Source organism: Pempheris klunzingeri, chromosome 18, assembly GCF_042242105.1.
Source record: "Pempheris klunzingeri isolate RE-2024b chromosome 18, fPemKlu1.hap1, whole genome shotgun sequence".
Classification (NCBI taxonomy): domain Eukaryota; kingdom Metazoa; phylum Chordata; class Actinopteri; order Acropomatiformes; family Pempheridae; genus Pempheris; species Pempheris klunzingeri.
Window position 1 is genome coordinate 2,586,565 of NC_092029.1, and position 18,141 is coordinate 2,604,705.

General features: G+C 39.5%; 1 long non-coding RNA gene across 1 annotated transcript; it reads left to right on the top strand.

The window, feature by feature from the left end:
- Positions 1–17,213: 17,213 nt before the first annotated feature.
- On the top strand, positions 17,214–17,617 carry LOC139217488 (uncharacterized). Its single transcript, XR_011585625.1, has 3 exons — positions 17,214–17,257; positions 17,385–17,480; positions 17,575–17,617. It is a non-coding gene; the product is annotated as an uncharacterized lncRNA (long non-coding RNA).
- The last annotated feature ends 524 nt before the right edge of the window (positions 17,618–18,141 follow it).

Sequence of the window (18,141 nt, forward strand, 5' to 3'; positions counted from 1 at the left end):
GTGCGACAGGTTCATGTGGTTACGGACAATCGCAGATGCCATCTTAACTATCTGTCTCACACCCTGCTGACACCCTCTAACCTCAAACACGCCCATGAAATAGTTCTGCAGGCCAAGAGGGAGCGAATCTGAGCTCCCTGAATGATTCACCAGCAGAGAACAACAGATCAATGAAGAGAAGTGAACACCAGCCTCTCCGTAATGTCTGATTATCAGGTCTGGATCAATAAGTGAAGGATCATCTACAGCGAGCAGCGGCCGTTACTGCATAATGACCCCCGACAGGACGATGCAGGAAGAAAGAAATGAACAATCTGACATGAAGTGTTGATTTAAAAGTGATTTTATTTGTTTTAACAGTGATTTTATTTGATTTAACAGTGATTTTATTTGATTTAATAGTGATTTTACTTGATTTAAAAGTGATTTTATTTGATTTAACAGTGATTTTTTTTAATTTAAAAGTGATTTTATTTGATTTAAAAGTGATTTTATTTGATTTAACAGTGATTTTATTTGATTTAAAAGTGATTTTATGGCTTCAGCTATTAGAATTACACCCATAATTGACCAATCAGAGTGCTTATTAACAAAACTTGTCATATTTATTGTGTCATTCTCCCTGATTTCCATCTTATTTAGCTGCTGGATAAGATGACAGTAGTCAAAAAAACAAATTTGGTCAAACTTTTATTCCCAAATCTGTCTGATTGTCGGATCACGTGATGCCTCTTTGTTGTCCAACAGGCTTCATCTCTGCCGATCGCCACGTTTTCCACCTGCGCTGCTGATCTTTTTAATCCTCCGCTCAGATCTACACAGACGACCTGAGCTCAGACACATCAGCAGAAACACAATCACAACATCTGACCGGAGGATTAACACCCAGAGGCTTTTAAAATAGTTCAGCTAAGAGGATGAGGAGGAGGAGGGGGTTCTTCCGGCTCAGTAAAAATCTCAGGTTTCACAGTGAAATGGAAGGTGACCGAGCTTTCCCTCGGTACCTGAAGGCATCACGCTTTCAGTATCTCACCTGAAGTTTAATCCATCACTGCATAGAAAATCACATATTTCCACTAAATCCAGATAATTTCTAAAGTATTTCTTTTGTCTTTTATCTCAAACTTTCATTTTTCCCCGACAACAATAAGCTTGAAACTGTTTTCACCTGCACAGGTTTCCTCTTTAAAGGATCGGCGAAGCGTGGCGAGCCGCCGCCGTGCTCTGCTTCTCGCCAGGTATGCAAGACGCCATGAAAGAGACTGAAAGCAGCCAATTACATTCAAACACGTGGCTTCCTGGTGACCAAATCTGTGTGAGTGTTACTCAAAGTCACGGGCTTATTTTTTCACAGTTCGGTGCTGAAAGTTTAACGTTTTAAATGATGATTTCTGTCACTTGTGCATCACGTAAAGTAAGAATAACCGAATAAACTCCTCCCACTGAAAGCCAGGACATGTGGCTGAAAGCTCCAGGAAGTCGACTCTGGTTAAAGAATATCTTTTGTGGAAGTTTGAGGAAGGAACGTTATCATGGCGGTGCAGAAACGGTAGAAATATAGTGTTTATTTGACTGATTTAAGAAAAAAATCCTCTAAGATCTACATGAATGATGATCTGCTGGTCGTCGCCCTCGGATAGGTCGGTAGGTGGTCGACCGTTGACCGCTGCTGGCTGGGTTTCGCCTCCCGGTGACCTCTGCTGGCGCCCGTGACCCCGCCGTGACATCCCAGGGGTCACCAGGGGAAGGAAACAGATGTCACAGTCCTTCTTTACGAGGATCCTCATGCACACGGAGTCCCTCAGCTCCCGTTTAACATCGGCTGTTTGTTTTCGGAAGCTTTTCTGTTTCCGACACATCAGCTGAGGAAAATAGGTGAGTTTTGGGGGAGAAGCGGAGAGGCCGAGTTCAGCACACACAGCATCTCAAAAAATAACTTCCTCCATTTCTATGAGTATGTGGAAAAATAACTATTGTTTTCCGGTAATCTTTCACCTACAGGAGTTCAACTGTGTATTAAGTTAATTTTACAATATTGCTGCTATGATTAAAGGACAACTGCAGTATTTTTAAACCATCTGAATGACTGGTAGGTATAAAAGTGTTGGAACTGGTCCAGTAGATCACCTCAGCCAGCAGACACCAAACGGGCTGCAATGGCTGCAACGTGATCCTTTGGGACAACTGCACCTGATCACAGTAGGTCCACTAAAAGAGCTTGTTTGATCCACTGACAGGCTCAGAGTGTTATTCTAAGTGTGTGACAGCATCATGGAAAGGATCCCTACAGAGAGAGACCTGGAAGATCCTTTTGGTTTAACCACAAACAGCACACACACCAGACTACATTCACTAAAACAGGGATTTTACATCACAGGACACAGGAGCTGCTGGTCTTCTGCTGCTGTGATTGTTGCATTAGTTTATGTTTTTGTATGACTTTGGTGTTTTAAAGGGTTGGTTCAGATCCAGCATTGCATTTGTGTAACACACAACAACACAAACAAACTAACTGATTGAGGCAGCAGTTGACCAATAACTCCTGTGTTCTGAGAAGTAAAATTACTGGTTTTGTCAATGGAGTCTGGTGGCTTTGAAGAGAGCTGATGGCTGTTTCTGTCCGGTCAGGCTGCAATCAGGCCGATGATGTGTAGTCTGAACCCACTTACCTGTTACTTGTTACAAGTGTAAATAAGCATCACACAACTAAAACAGCCGTATGATTAACAGCATTATGCACTGCATTGAACTTTTAATCAGCAACATGAAGGGTAGTCACGTTTCATCGCCATCACTTAAAGCCAAAGTCGATATAATCTCTTATAAAATTCTCTTAGAAACACGACAGCACTGTGTGAAATTCTTTCATGCTGGGTAAATAAACTTGAGATGGACCCACCGTGAGCTGAACTGAATTCATTTCACCACAGTCACTTTTCTTGCTGTCTTGGCAGCAAACGCAGCAGCAGAATCTGTGCAACATCCTCTCCAACGGATGGAACAATGAGCCCAAACACAGTCTGTCCCGGGACATTAAAGTCTGCACATGATTTCTCTCAACTTTGGAAAGCTGCGCTCTCCTGATGCCACACTCGTCGGGATCGTCAGAGGACTCACAGTTGGGAAATGTTTGTCCAAACGGAGGGTTTTAAGTGTGATGGTACAGTAAATCTCAGGTAATCAGTGTTGTATTTTATTCCCACTTGGAGCCTCTGATGCTCTGACCGGCCATTAATGTATTGACACCTTGATCTGAAGTCTGGAAAAACAGTAAAAATTCCTCATCTGCACCAAAGCGGTGCAGTGGCTCTCATTAGCAGGAATAAAACATGTCGCTCTTTGTTCTCCACGACTTTAACATCATGTCTGCTGATAGAAAAACCGCCTTAAATAAACCGTTAACGGGCGGAAACGGTGCTCGTTTACAGAAAATCCTCCCGGTGAAGTGGCCTTATGGCTCCACAGCACAAAATAACCTCTGAAATATGACCATTAATGAAATTACTCCTCATTAGAGTCACTAAAGTTTATTTTATTTTATTTCTAACCTTTGTGAATTGGCACTGGGTGGTTTGGTGGTGAGTGAGCCGGGGCTAAAAATCCTCACCTGATACTCCTTCTAATAAAACACAACTGAGAAAACAAAAATGATAAAATAATAAATTAAATAGATATTCATCATCTGCTATTTTTAAAATTATTATTATATTTATTCATTATAAAAAAAACTAATGAATTTCAACGCAAAAGCAAAACAGAATTAACATTTTTTATGTTTTAAAGATCAAAAGGACTGAATTCACATTTAATCTACAGATACTGATAAATGCTAATAAATGAACTTTACTTCTACGACTCTTTTAAATCATCTGTGTTTCAAAAAGTTGACTTTTTTTAGGGTTTATTTGCTACTTTTCATCTGTATTTTGAATTTTTCTTGATCTGGGCAAAATATTGCAACGCCTCCAAACACCTGAAAGGTGATTTTTAAAACTTTTATTTTAATCTTGTGAGAGCCAATATGTGTCTCTATGCTGATAATGTTTATTGATCTTTGCATTGAACATTGTTTTCTGCTTATTATCTGCTGTGTTAAAACACCTGGACAACCGACAGCAACATTAAAATGCTGCTTACATGTTAATGCAACAATAAAAATAATCAGTCTACGTGTCCATGCATATGAATTTATAGTGAATTATCTTGTGCACATAAGAGAATAAACACAAGATAAGAATAAATAGATTAATTAATCATCTTTTTCTCTTTTGTCACTGATCATTTTGTCCACATTATGTCTCCGTAGGAACATTTTGAGCCGCCCGACTCCAGGAGGCCCCGCAGGGCGGAGAGCAGCAGTAAAACCCTCCGGTCCCACATTAAAAGAGACGACTGATCAACAGCAGATGAGGACGAGGACGATCTGATCCGACGTAGCGTGTCGCTGGTCTCAGGAAGGCCAGAAATATGGCGCCGCTGATCTCATAAAGCAGCAGGTCGGTAACAAAACACTGGACCTGGGGTCTGATGTACGTACGGTAACAAAAGTCACCAACAGTGAGAGTCACTGCACAAAACTACAGTCACAGTACAAAATACAGTCACTGCACAACAATACAATCCAGAGAGACGAACTATAAAGTGCCAGGTTTTGCTTTTACAGTAGATCACATTAAAAGTTATAAATTATAGTTTTCATAATGACTTCTGTTGCGTTCAGGTGACGTTGGACAACCGTCACTATAAGGCAACAAACACAGAAGAAATATCAGCACTTTACGGTTAAAGGATTTCTGTTGTAGGTCTTTAAGTCCAGGAAAAGAACAAAAGGGTTTTAAGTTTTCGAGCTGACTGACTAAACTGTAACCGGTAGACGGGAAGTTTTACTTTATTTACGACCTTTCGGGACTCATTTTTAACTTCTAATATTTGGAAAAACTTGGAAAACAAACTGTAACAACAAACAAACTTGTTCAGCTTTCTCATTTACTATATGTTTATATTATAATATTATATTATATATCATATTTACAATATTGATAATGATAATAATAAATCAGTTTGCATCTGATGGTAATTTAACACCAAATCGTGAATTCCACTTGATCTGGCCGTTACCGCTAAGCTAACGTTGGGTTAGCGAGGTGTTTATAGTTACAGTGAGCTTTTGTTTTTACTCTCTCTCACTGGATTTAGCTTCTGCCTCTTGTTTAGCACTCAATTAACTACATGTTAGTTAGTAAATGTATATATTTCTAACAGTTAGGAGACTTTACTCGAGGCTAGCTGTGGCTGTCTTTAGCTAGCTAGCTTTAGCATTAGCTGTGTAGTCCTAGTTCACCATTTGGTTTTTTAGCTATTTAACATCATTTAACACTCTGTTTTCTTTGAATTTATATGTTTACGTGGCAGAAAATGTTACGTGACAATATAAATGTACGTTTTGAGTAACTTTGACTAAATATCTAGCGTGTTTTGGTTTCGTCATAGCCGGTTTCTACCGCTAACCCACCGGAGAGGAATTTTTCATACCGTTATGCTGCATTTCCATGGTTTCAGGCGGATGGTAGAAACATCCTCTGAATGTAAACAAACACTAAACATGCATGACGATACGTTGCCATGGTGATAACATATTATTTACAAAAAATGCTGTAAAATGCCTCAAATAACATAGTTTGCATTGCGTCATTTTGTTATATTATATAGTATATTTTGCATTATTGTATGTTTTTTTTCTGTGTCTGAGAGCTACGATAACATCTGGTTGTAAATTCAGTTCAACTATTTTATGTTTTTCTGCCGGCCTCACCTTATTTTACCATCCTGCTCTCGTCCGCTAAAGTGATGTCTGGTTAGCTGCCTATCGTCTGCCTGAATTCATGTTGCGTTAGTTGCCGCCATGTTTTTCCAGAGCACGTAACTGTTGCTGCCGTCACTGCTACGGAAGAAACTCCCCGATGAGTCCGTCCTGAAACCTGACGGCGTTTAAAATCTGTAATCTGAATTTGACTAAACACATCTGCTGCATCCTCCATTTTTTTTTCTCCTCTACGTGGTGTCGTATTTTACCTACAATGCATTGCGTGACAGGCAACAACGTCTTAACATCAGTCAGTCACGGTGAAGTTTTATGCAACAGGTAAATTTAAAGTTAAGTCAAAGAGCAGGTCTGAGTTTGAGCAGCTGGTCTGTTTATCGCTGCAGACTGAGTCAGTAAAAGGTTAATAAAGGCCCCTTATGTTTGGTTACTGCAGTGAACACAGTGATTCATCAGGAATCTTTAAAGTCTAAAAGTCGTTAGCGACACCGAGCTCCAGCAAAACCTTTGTGTTTTGTGCCGATGATGAAAAAGGACGTGAAGACACGACGGTGGATCGATCCATCAGCCCGTCGGGACGGACTCATCTGCACATTTGTGTCTTCATTTCTCAAACACTCTGCAGTCGTCGTAAAGAGACGAGCAGAGCAGACCACCCACCCTGCCGGTGCTGAAACGGGGTCCACAGAGGGCAGTTTCACAGTTTCCACACTTTCCTCATGTTCTTGTTAAATAGCTGAACCAGGAGGAGGAACACAGTCTGTGAGCTCAAACCGCAGCAAAGGTTTCAAACTCACAGCATCTTCTCGCACGTTTGAATCAACAATTTAAGTTTCAGCACGTTGGTTGGATTCCAAACCTGTGGCCTGTGTGCCGACAGCAGAGGCCCATAAATCTGCTCCGAGATGAGTTACTGCAGCCGTGGGACGCTCGGGTGTTTCGGACGGAGGGCTGGCATGTGAAAACAGCCCACATAATCACGCCATCGCTCGTGGAAAATATCCAGCCACACAGAGAAGTAGTCCCACCGAGGATTTTGCTCTTTGACGTTCTCGGCCACGTGACACGAGCCTGAAGTCACAGAGGAAGAAAAGCAGTTTATGCACAAAGAAGGCAGCATTTTAAAGGTTTAGTGCTCCTCAGATTTTATATTTCTTTTATCTATTTGTTCTTTGAGTTTTAGAAAGCTGCAGACGTCACATTTTTACGAATTCCTGCTCAGACAAACATGGTTTTATTTACTCTTTACGTTGATTTGACCATCTGTACATTTTCTAAAACATAAATCCTACTTCCTGCTTTTATACACGTGCTTTAATCTACCAAAAATAGTCTTACATGTTTATATCTGTGCATAGTTTTGAGGGAAACGTACGACAACTGAATTACATATTCTATTAATATAATAAGGAAATTCTAAGTTACCTGGCCAAGTCACAAAATTATTGATGTTTAACTTGTCGGTAAAATGTTCTCCGACATCTAACTTCATTTGTTTTCCGCCTCGATATACATATTGCATGTTACGTAGTTCTCAGACACAGAAAAAAAAAAACATACATAACAGAATTATGCAAACTATGTTATCTGATGCAGCATTTTTTGTAAATGATATGTTATCACCATGGCAACGTATCGTCATGCATGTTCAGTGTTTGTTTACATTCAGAGGATGTTTCTACCATCCGCCTGAAACCATGGAAACGCAGCATTAACGGTATGAAAAAGGGGGCGAAGAGAGACTCTTCCTGTCCGGTGGGTTAGCGGCAGAAACCAAAACACACTAGATATTTAGTCAAAGTTACTGAAAACATACATTTATATTGTCACATAACATTTTCTGCCACGTAAACATATAAATTCAAAGATGCAATATACTTATATTTAGGTCTTGAATCATCTTGACTGACTCGCTGTACATTATCTGGCTTATTGCGCAGCTTTGTGGTAAAGAAATCAACAATTTGACACAAAAATCAAACTCTAGAATGATTTTATTGATTTAAAAAAGACAGTCTTGATGTTTTTATGCAACAGACTGGGCTTAATTAGACGAGTCTGACCAGACAGTTTAAGACCAAGACTGACTTTAAACTAAGTTTATGCAACTGGCACCAGATGGAGAGGCTGCAAAAACAAGATGGCCGCCAGAGAGCCTGCGAGCTGGTTGCGTCAGCGGTTGTGGTCCAGATCCAGAGGTGAGGGGGGTCAGAGACAGACGGGGACTTGATCTGAAGGAGTGGGACTTCTCAGCCTTGTGTTTTGTCTGCAGCGCTCTTCGTGTCCGGCCACGGCGGACCGGCGGGTCTTCGTTTGACGTCGGCGTGCGGGGGTGCGGTCGCAGGCCTCGGAGACCGGCGGTCCGTCCTGAGGCTGAGATCAAAGACGGCCGGTCGCTGGCTGAGCTGCTTCACTACACATCAGGAGGAATCACACAGACGGGAGGAGCAGACAGACAGACAGCATGCTGGAACAACAACAGGCTGAAATAACGTCACTGATGTGTGTTAATCTACAGACTCACAGTTTGTGTCAGACTGAGAACAACAGACTCAGTTAACATGTTAGAAAAAGATCAATCTGGACTGAAGCACAAAAGTACACATGAGTACTGAGCAAAGTATTGATCTAGAATCTGATGTTATTTAGTAGAAGAGAAAATAACAGAGGTGATTAATAACAGCAGAATCAATTATTACATGTTGTACAGTATGATATAGAGTACAGTGCAGTACTTATACACACAGTATTTATACACAGTATTTATATACTTAGTATTTATACACAGTATTTGTACACACAGTATTTATACATGCAGTATTTGTACACAGTATTTGTACACATAGTATTTATACACGCAGTATTTATAATGCAGTATTTATACATGCAGTATTTATACACACAGTATTTGTACACGCAGTATTTATACACAGTATTTATACACACAGTATTTATACACAGTATTTATACACACAGTATTTGTACACAGTATTTTTACACACAGTATTTCTACACAGTATTTGTACACACAGTATTTATACACAGTATTTGTACACAGTATTTGTACACAGTATTTATACACAGTATTTGTACACACAGTATTTATACACAGTAATTGTACACACAGTATTTATACACAGTATTTGTACACACAGTATTTGTACACAGATGAAAACTGAAGGTCTGTAGTGACACACAGGCGGATGAGTGCTGCCACCTAGTGCCAAAACACTGACCTGCATGTGAAGTTTTTAACATTTGTTTTAGGGAAACAGTGAAAATTACTTTGTTAAATGACAGTCTTACAGTGTTGTAGCTTAGATTGCTCCCTCTAAACTCTTGAAAATACTCCATGAAGTATTTTAATGATCTCATACGCACTAAAAATGTTATAATTTATGAAGTAAATGAAACTGGAGGAGCATTAAAGCTGTGTTTCTCAGCAGAGGCCATTTCTCTCACAGACGTGCAACTTGCTGTAATGATAAAAAAGAAAAGAAAAGAAAAGAGAAGCATGTTGTTACGAAACATTAGACGTCACACTTCACAGCCAAACTTTGCAAAAGCACCTGCAGCCAGTGAACATCTTGTGAGGGCCGAGAGATATCTTTCTTCACATTACACGCTCCAACTGGGAGGACTGAAATAGCCGCAGTGGTCTGAGCTCCTCTCGGCCGGATCGTCCGCAGCTGAAAACACCGACTGTGTTTATGTTCGGAGGGAAAGTCGAACATCCATCATCTGCGTGAGACACTTTGAGAGGCTGTCAGTGGGCAGATGGACCAAAGATAGAGTCACTGTGGAAGCTTCTAATTTTACATGTCGGGCGTGTTCTGCACACAGAGAGTTTAAAGTTCACACAGCGAGTTCTGAAGGTGGAGTAAAGCCTGGATGAAAGGTCCGTGCTCCTTGTGGACAGGAGAAACTGTCCCTCACACAATCCTATAAAAACTACATCAGGTAGAAACTGCCAACACCTGCTCAGGTGAGACCCTCCACCCTACAGGAATCAGAATCAGAATCAGAATTACTTCAATAATCCCCAAAGGGAAATAGCTTTTTGTGACACACAGCTCCAAAAGAATAAGAATAAACTTCAAACACAAAGTCAAATATAAATATATAAAAGTATGAATAAAGAAAGATGTATTAAAAATTATTATTACAAATTATTACACAGAGGTCAATCACTGCACCAGGTGAGTCCAGAGTCTTAGAATAATAATAATAATAATAACAATAATACCACTACTACTAATAATACTACTAATAAAAATATATAACAACATGCACAATCATAGTAATGCGCTGTACTATATAATACCACTACTACTACTACCACTACTACTACTACCAACAATAATATATAACAACATGTACCTTCAGAGTGAGGACATGTGTTATATAATACTAATACTGCAGCAGCACCAACAACAGACCACAAGTTTAGGAAAAGACTCAAATATTTAAGTCGGGTTTCAAAGCAACTTTTAAAACAGTGGAATTTAAGACAGAAATATGTGAAACGACGCTGCAGGTGGGGGCAGATAATGTGGGCAGGGGGGCAAAAACAGGACTGTGAGCACACCAATGTCCTCTCTTTGACTCCCAGGCTCCATAACAAATACTTTTTTATATATAAACTCATCTTTGTTTTAGCTGTTTAGCTGAGAGGAGCAGGTAAACGACACCTGGGGGGGGGGCGACTTATTTATTTAACAAAGAGTTGCTTTAATCTCACAGTAGATATTCTGAACGTGTGTTTCCAAAGTTATTTGGTGTGTTTTGGACCTCACTGCAGCTAGTACACGTTTGTTGTCTTTCTACACTGATTTTGCCCTTGAAGAGTCATAAATAGTCAAATATTTCACTTGGTTTCATTCTAAATGTCACGTAAACGGATAATAAGTGCACATAAACGCTACAGGGCTTTTAATTTGAAAGGGAAACAGGAAGTGTTTATTTTATTCCATGTATTTGACACAGTCTACAGACTCAGTCGATCCACGTGAGAGAGAGAGACTCACCTGTGTGGCTGCTCTCACCTGAAACATGGACGCCCCAAGATGAAGACGATAAACTCACTAGAAGAAACCCTGAATGTGGGAACGAGGGCGGACAGTTTTAGGAAAATTCCGGACTCGTGCTCGTCCAGAACCAGACCGCCACAGTCCAGCCGTCTACACAAACACCCCGGCCTCAGACCCACGTGGCTTCACCTCCCACTGTGTGTTTTGCTTGGACCCAGAACCCTCTGCTGTTCTTTAACGCGTCGACTCCAAACCTCACAAACGCAGAAAGTTCCAGACCTGAAGGAGGGTCTTGGTCCAGTTTGTGGTTTTCACACGCTGCACCAGGATTTAGGGACGACGGCGGCCACTCTGTCGTTAACTAGTCCCTGTTTACTGAGACTGACTACTGGTTTTCCATCTGTTTCTTTATGATCTATGTCAGTGATCTGTTTCAGTGTGTTTATTTGATTATTGTTGTTATTAGGTTGAACTTGACCTTTTTGGATTCAGCATAATTCAGTTTTGTTAAATTTCTGTGTTTATTCTGGTGTTTTTTCCCCCAAAGGTTTCGGTGCAGTAGCATTGCCTGCATTTTGGGTAACAGTGACAACAGAGGGGAAAACTACGGTGGCCAGGAGGTGCAAAACAATTTTACAATACGAGAACGCCGAGACAAATTTACATTTTAGAAAACTAATTTACAAGACGTGAAACACTTTTACAAACGCAGAGACAAATTTACAAGTAACGTTTTCAACCGGAAAGGGAATGTACCAACTGTGGAGTAGAACCAGAAGTGATAAGGAGTTCATGGCGACCCACGATGGACGGCAGTCAAGTGGTCTTTTGCCCATTTTGTGGCGAACATATGAGCCGATTAACGCGGTACATTCCCTTTCTGGTTGAAAAAGCTACTTGTAAATTTGTCTCTGTGTTTGTAAAAGTGTTTCACGTCTTGTAAATTTGTTTTCTCAAATGTAAATTTGTCTCAGGACTTGTAAATGTGTTATGGCAATGTAATTTTGTTTTCTGATTCATAAAAATGTTTTCTAAAATGTAAATTTGTCTCCAGCTTTGTAAAAGTGTTTCTCGTATTGTAAAATTGTTTTGCACCTCCCGGCCACCGTAGAGTTTGACCTGTTGAGGTGAACCTGTGTGTCTTGTTTGTGGAGCTAATTAAAAGATTCAAGATGTTTATTTGTCATTTGCACAGTAAGAACACTGAGCAATGAAATTCTTACTTTGCTCGTTTCCCTCCACGCAGACAAAAGAATAAAATAAAAAAAAACTATTAGAAATATAAAAAGAAAGAAGGCAATGCACAGAATGTACAGAAGAATAATTTAAAAAAGGATAGTGCAAATATAATGTAATATAAGACGACACTTTGAGACAAAACATGAGGATAAGTACAAAAAAAATATTAAAATTTGATTTATTTTATTGAGGAAAGTAAGTTTGGCTGTTAAAATTCATATTTCTGAATAAAATGTATATTATTTTATTATATACTATAATAAAATAGTCACTTTTAGACTCTTCACTAAATGTTGAGCCCCTTCTGTGATTGAGTTTGACCCCCTGTTGGTTCAATTTTAACCAAATGATCCAAAAAAGGAGTCAAAGTGTTTAAATTCAGAAGAGGAGACAGTCGTTTCATTTCGTTATTCGTTGTCTGTATTACAGGACGCATTAATTGAATCTTATTAATTGGCATCTTGTGGGTTCTATGTAAATATTGCAGGAGTGGGCGTTAATGGTCAGAAATCCAGCGGGATCAGGATTATAAAAATAATCCCTAAACATAACCAAAGTGCGTCAGTTCTCCGTCTGTCCTGCAGATGGTGCTGAAAACGTTTGTGCTAAAATGCTAAAATAAAACACATTTCTTTAAATTATTCTTCCATGTGTTCCTCCTGACTGTGAACGTTTCACGGTGACTCAGGTAAAAATGGTGCTTGCTGACGTCAACCTGCCATCATATATTTAGTTTTTTACTTTTTTTTTTTCCTCTTCTGTGCTGCACATATGGTCACGGCGGCTTAGCGTGGCGAGCGGAGCAGAGGCTGACGGCTTTACGGAAGCTTTTCTCTCTCTGGCAGAAAATGACTTGCAGGCTTTCGAACATTAAGACTCGATTTGGAAGTCTGACACAGCAGCTGGTCGTCGTAACGAGCCGCCTCACCCGCGATCGCTTGTCAGGGTTTCCGACTTAAAGGGATTTCTCTCCCACATTCCCATTTGGAAGCCAGACAGAAGCATCACGCCGCTGAATGCAGAATGAGAGGAAGGACTGAGGAGGAGGAGGAGGAGGAGGAGGGTCTGTTTCCCCTCTAATGACTCCTCAAGTCCTTCCCTCCCTCCTCTTTTTTCTCACTCCCTTTTTTAAGATCTCCTTTTTTTTTAACCTGTGTTTAAACTTTCCGTCGATCCCCTGATTACAGCTCATACACAACAATATATAGTTTTTGGATCTGGTCAATTAGGGGAGAAAATAAGCTGCATGTGTAGCCTGTTACATCACCTGTCATGTCACCTGTCACCTCTTTGTGCATACAGCGGGTGGTTTCAGGAGATTGATTTTTCTCTCAGTGATCCGTTGAAGAGTTTAAGACTTTAGAGATTAACCCCGAGAAGACGCTGGCAGATATAATTTATACTCTCAGTGAACTTCCACCATCAGCCTGTGTCCGTTTCATCGTCTAACACAAGTTTCAAAATTACGTCACTTGTTTTCTTAAAGTTTTGATCAGAATGGAAAATTACAACCAGACTCCATTCATTTTTTGCTCATTTTTAAATTAGATTTTGTCAGTTTTTACCAGCTGGTTTTCAGAAGTAAAGGAACTCAGGAATAAGCTAAAGTGTCTCTCTGTATATTATCTCACTTATTGCACAGCTTTGTACTAAAGAAAACAACAATTTGACATAAAATACTGACTTAAAAACGACTTTATTGATTTAAAACTGGTTTTATTGTTTCCACTTTCATACTTTTGTCCATTTTACAGTCTGTTATTTCTCTAAAACAGACCATCAAATGGTATAATTGACCAATCAGAATTTAAAAAATCAACATAGACTCATGAAAATATCATATAATCATATTTTTACACACTTTTTTTTTATTTTACTGTAATTTCTCTATGCTAATATACATATTTCTATTCTTTTTCCCTCCAAATACCTTTTTTAATTGGTCTTAATCTGCACTGATGTGGAGGAATACTGAAGTGAAGCAGCAGAACTTGTAGTTACAAAGTGGTGGGACTGTGTTGTTGTGTGTTGGCCTGTAGATGGCGTCACCACTCTGCTCCTCAGCATGAGCTGTGCTGATGTAGCACCTTTAAAGAGGCCGTCCTGCTTTTAGTGAAGATAAAATAAGATAAAAAAATAGGTTTGGTACAGAGGGAAGTTTTTTTTTTTGTTAACATAAAGTGAGTATTCAAAGAGTTACTGTGGATAATTGAATGGTTGTAGCAGGAAGTAGTCTGGACCACTCAGAAAAAGATGAGTAATACAACGTTAATTCCTCTATTTAACCTTCATAAGCTCCTAAATTCTGCTTTTAATATACTGGAAGCTGTAGTTGTGTCCTGAAATCTGCTTCCATATGTGTTTATAATTCATCTATTTAATTAAGCTGATTATAAACACTAAATAATAAAGGTACCATAGAATCACCAGCTTTTTGAGTTGAATTATTATTATTAGTGGTATTATTATATATATTATATAAAAATGTTTCCAACATGTCACCAAAATTCGATCTAAACTGATTCAGTAAATCAAAATCATTAAATGCTTTTTGTAATATAAAAGGTCTTTATTGTCATATGCACAACTATTTATATATAATATATAGAGCAGAAGCTAAAATAAAATGTGATATGTAATATAATAAGGTGGTCGTCTGATGATATATAAGCTCACATGGACAGATTATAAATATATGTGATGGATAAACAGCTAAAATAAACAGATATTTGTATATTGTGGTGTAAAAAGACATAAATACAGAGTGTGTGAACAGGCTGTGATGAATTATATATACTGAGATTTAAAGGAGGAGTTTGGGAAGCGGTGGCGATGGCGTCCGTCCTCGGCGCCATGTTGAGGTTTGTTTTTCATCGGTTTGTAAACTGAGCAGGAAAACAGATCAATACTTTCACCTGTGATCCACAAAATCATCACAAACTCTTCAACAGTCTCTGTGATCGCACCACAGGGTCTGAAAATAGCTGACTGGGACTTTAAGAGAGAGTGTGTGTGTGTGTGTGTGTGTGTGTGTGTGTGTGTGTGTGTGTGTGTGTGTTTTGCAGCAGCAGCAGATAAACAGACTTGTTTGTTGTGGCTCAGAGAGCCGCCGCTCATCTGGAAATCCACTTTCCTTCTTCTTCTCTCACATTTGGTGTGACTGCAGCAAACAGCAGGAGGGCCTCGTTCCAAACCACTCACGCTAACACGCTAACATGCTAACTGACACCTGAAGTTAACCTGTTAGCATCACCTGTCATGTCACCTGTCACCTCTATGTGCATACAGTGGATGGTTTCAGGAGATTGATTTTTCTCTCAGTGATCCGTTGAAGATTTTAAGACTTTAGAGGGTAAACCCGAGAAGACGCTGGCAGATATAATTTATACTCTCAGTGAACTTCCACCATCAGCCTGTGTCCGTTTCATCGTCTAACACAAGTTTTAAAATTACGTCACTTTTTTCTTAAAGTTTTGATCAGAATGGAAAATGACAACCAGACTCCATTCATTTTTTGCTCATTTTTAAATTACAGTCAGCTTGTTTGTCTACCACTACTTCTTCAGACCCTGTTAGCTGTAAAACTCCCAAACTTGGGTGAATTTAGATTTAGTCAGCACAGCAGATAAAGTGTTTCCGGAAGAGCTGAAACCTCTTAATGATTTTTTATTCACCAACAGATTTTGTCAGTTTTTACCAGCTGGTTTTCAGAAGTGAAGGAACTCTGCCATTATTTGGTTTCTTGGTTAAGTCATCGTATTCGGCTCACTGTGAGAACAGATAGATTTGCACTGAATGATTTTATTTTAAGAACCAAGATGCAAAATTACTATTATTATTACCAGACTCCATTTAAAAATTAGCACTTTTTTGTTTCTGTCAGTTAAAGTAGTTCAGTTATAGGTAACGGGGCAACATTTGGAGTCCGACTCTGAAGATTAGTTCATCAGCTACACAAAACTTACAGTCTCTTGTACATTTTTTTGGTTTTGGTGTGCTTCCTTCTCTTTAAGTGACTCAAATGGGTGGATTTCTTTAATATTTAACCCCAAAGGATGCAGGTTTATCTTCTGTGCCCTCAGATTCTTTGTTCAGGAGTTTTCATAGCTCGCTCAGTGTTTGCGGCGTCGTTAACAAAGAGCCACTAATCTGCTGATAACACACAGCACAGATGTGTTTATCAGTCCACTGTGTGCTTTACATTGAATGAAACCAGCTTGTGGATGTTAAGTGGAGGTCAGAGACATGGCAGCAGGGATTTCAGCACAAGATATTTTAATGAGAAGTTATTTGTATGGAGAATGAACTCTTTATCTTGCTGAAGTTGGTGGCAAACAGGTGAAACTTGTTATTAAAACATATATATTGGTTTAACTTTTGTTGCCTAAGTAGCGGGTCAGTTTTTGAACCTGTCTGCCTGTCTGAAGTGTGATTGTTGGAGATCTCTGACTGCTTTTATTGAAAGCGGCGCCACGAGAGCAGTGAGAATGAACCATAACATTTAACATACAGCTCCAAAAACTGATGGATTGATGCTCTCTGCAGACACACCAGACTCCATTCACAAAAACAGTAATTTTACTTGACAGAACACAAACAACGCTGGTCAACTGCTGCTGTTAAGTTTCTTTGTGTTAGTGTCTGCCTTTGTTGTTTTAAATGGTTGGTTTGGATCCAACACAATATTTGAGTAACACAACAACACAAACAAACTAACCGTTAAAGGCAGCAATAGACCAGCAGCTCCTGTGTTCTGTGAGGTAAAATTGCTGTTTTTGTGAATGGAGTCTGGTGTGTGTGCAGAGAGCGATATAACAGCTGTTTGTGGTTAAACCAAAAGGATCTTCCAGGTCTCTCTCTGTAGGGATCCTTTCCATGATGCTGTCACACACTTAGAATAACACTCTGAGCCTGTCAGTGGATCAAACAAGCTCTTTTAGTGGACCTACTGTGATCAGGTGCAGTTGTCCCAAAGGATTACATTACGATTTGTTTTTATTTTATATATTACGTTTATATTCATGCTAATATAAATGTGTTATCAGTGCATATATTCTAAATATGCTGTTGTCCAGGTTCATTGAGTATGCAGAGTGATGTCTTTATCTTTTTGCTCTTCTCTCAGTTCCGGAGCTGGAGGACGACGACTACGACGCTGCATTTGGTGGTGAGTTCACATACAAATCTTAGCACCAAACCTCTTTAAAAACAGTGAAACCTGTTCCCGGTACGAAGGATGGTGAGTTAAACTTTCCTGTTTTGAAATAACGAAATAAAAACGTTCCTCTCTGCAGATTCAGACGATGAGATGGAGGCTCCAGATGTAACTCCTCTTACCAAGAAGGGGAAAAGGAAGTCATCAGAGGAGCCCGACTTCTCCGGATCTTTGGGTTAGTTTAACTTATTCACAATATTTAATCCCCCTAATTTAACACTGAAGTCTCGTTTTAATGCATTTTTATTGATCGCTGCTCTTTGTCACAGGTTCCAAACAGGCCAAGAAGAAGAAGAAGAAAGGGAAGAAAGATGTTTGCTCCTGCTGAGGAGGTGAGATGATAAAAACACAGTTTACTACAAAGCACTTCTAGTGGACCTACTGTGATCAGGTGTTTGCACACTTTTTATACCTGCCAATCATTTCAAATCTAAACTATGTAAAAGGTTTAGATTTAAAATACCTGAGTTCAAACTCACGGTTGTCATGGTTACAGTAATAACCACTTTCCCACACTGACTTCATTGCTTTATAATTACTTTATCTGACTTCTTGCTTTGCTCCTGAAAGACAAGAGTCATAAATCCGACCCACCTGTAAAGAGGGCGTTGATACCTGGACGTAAACAATTGCCGGTTTGGGGAAGACGGCCTCTGTTTACCTGTGCATTATGGGAAATGTAGGCTCCTTTCATGGCTGTGCAATATGAGGTTTGGCTTTAGATTTCACACGTGAATCGACTTCTTTTGAGATATGTGTGGCCGGAGGAGGAGATATGTGAGGAGGAGACTTTTCATTTCACTTTGAAATCCAGTTTCACACAACAGCAGCATCCT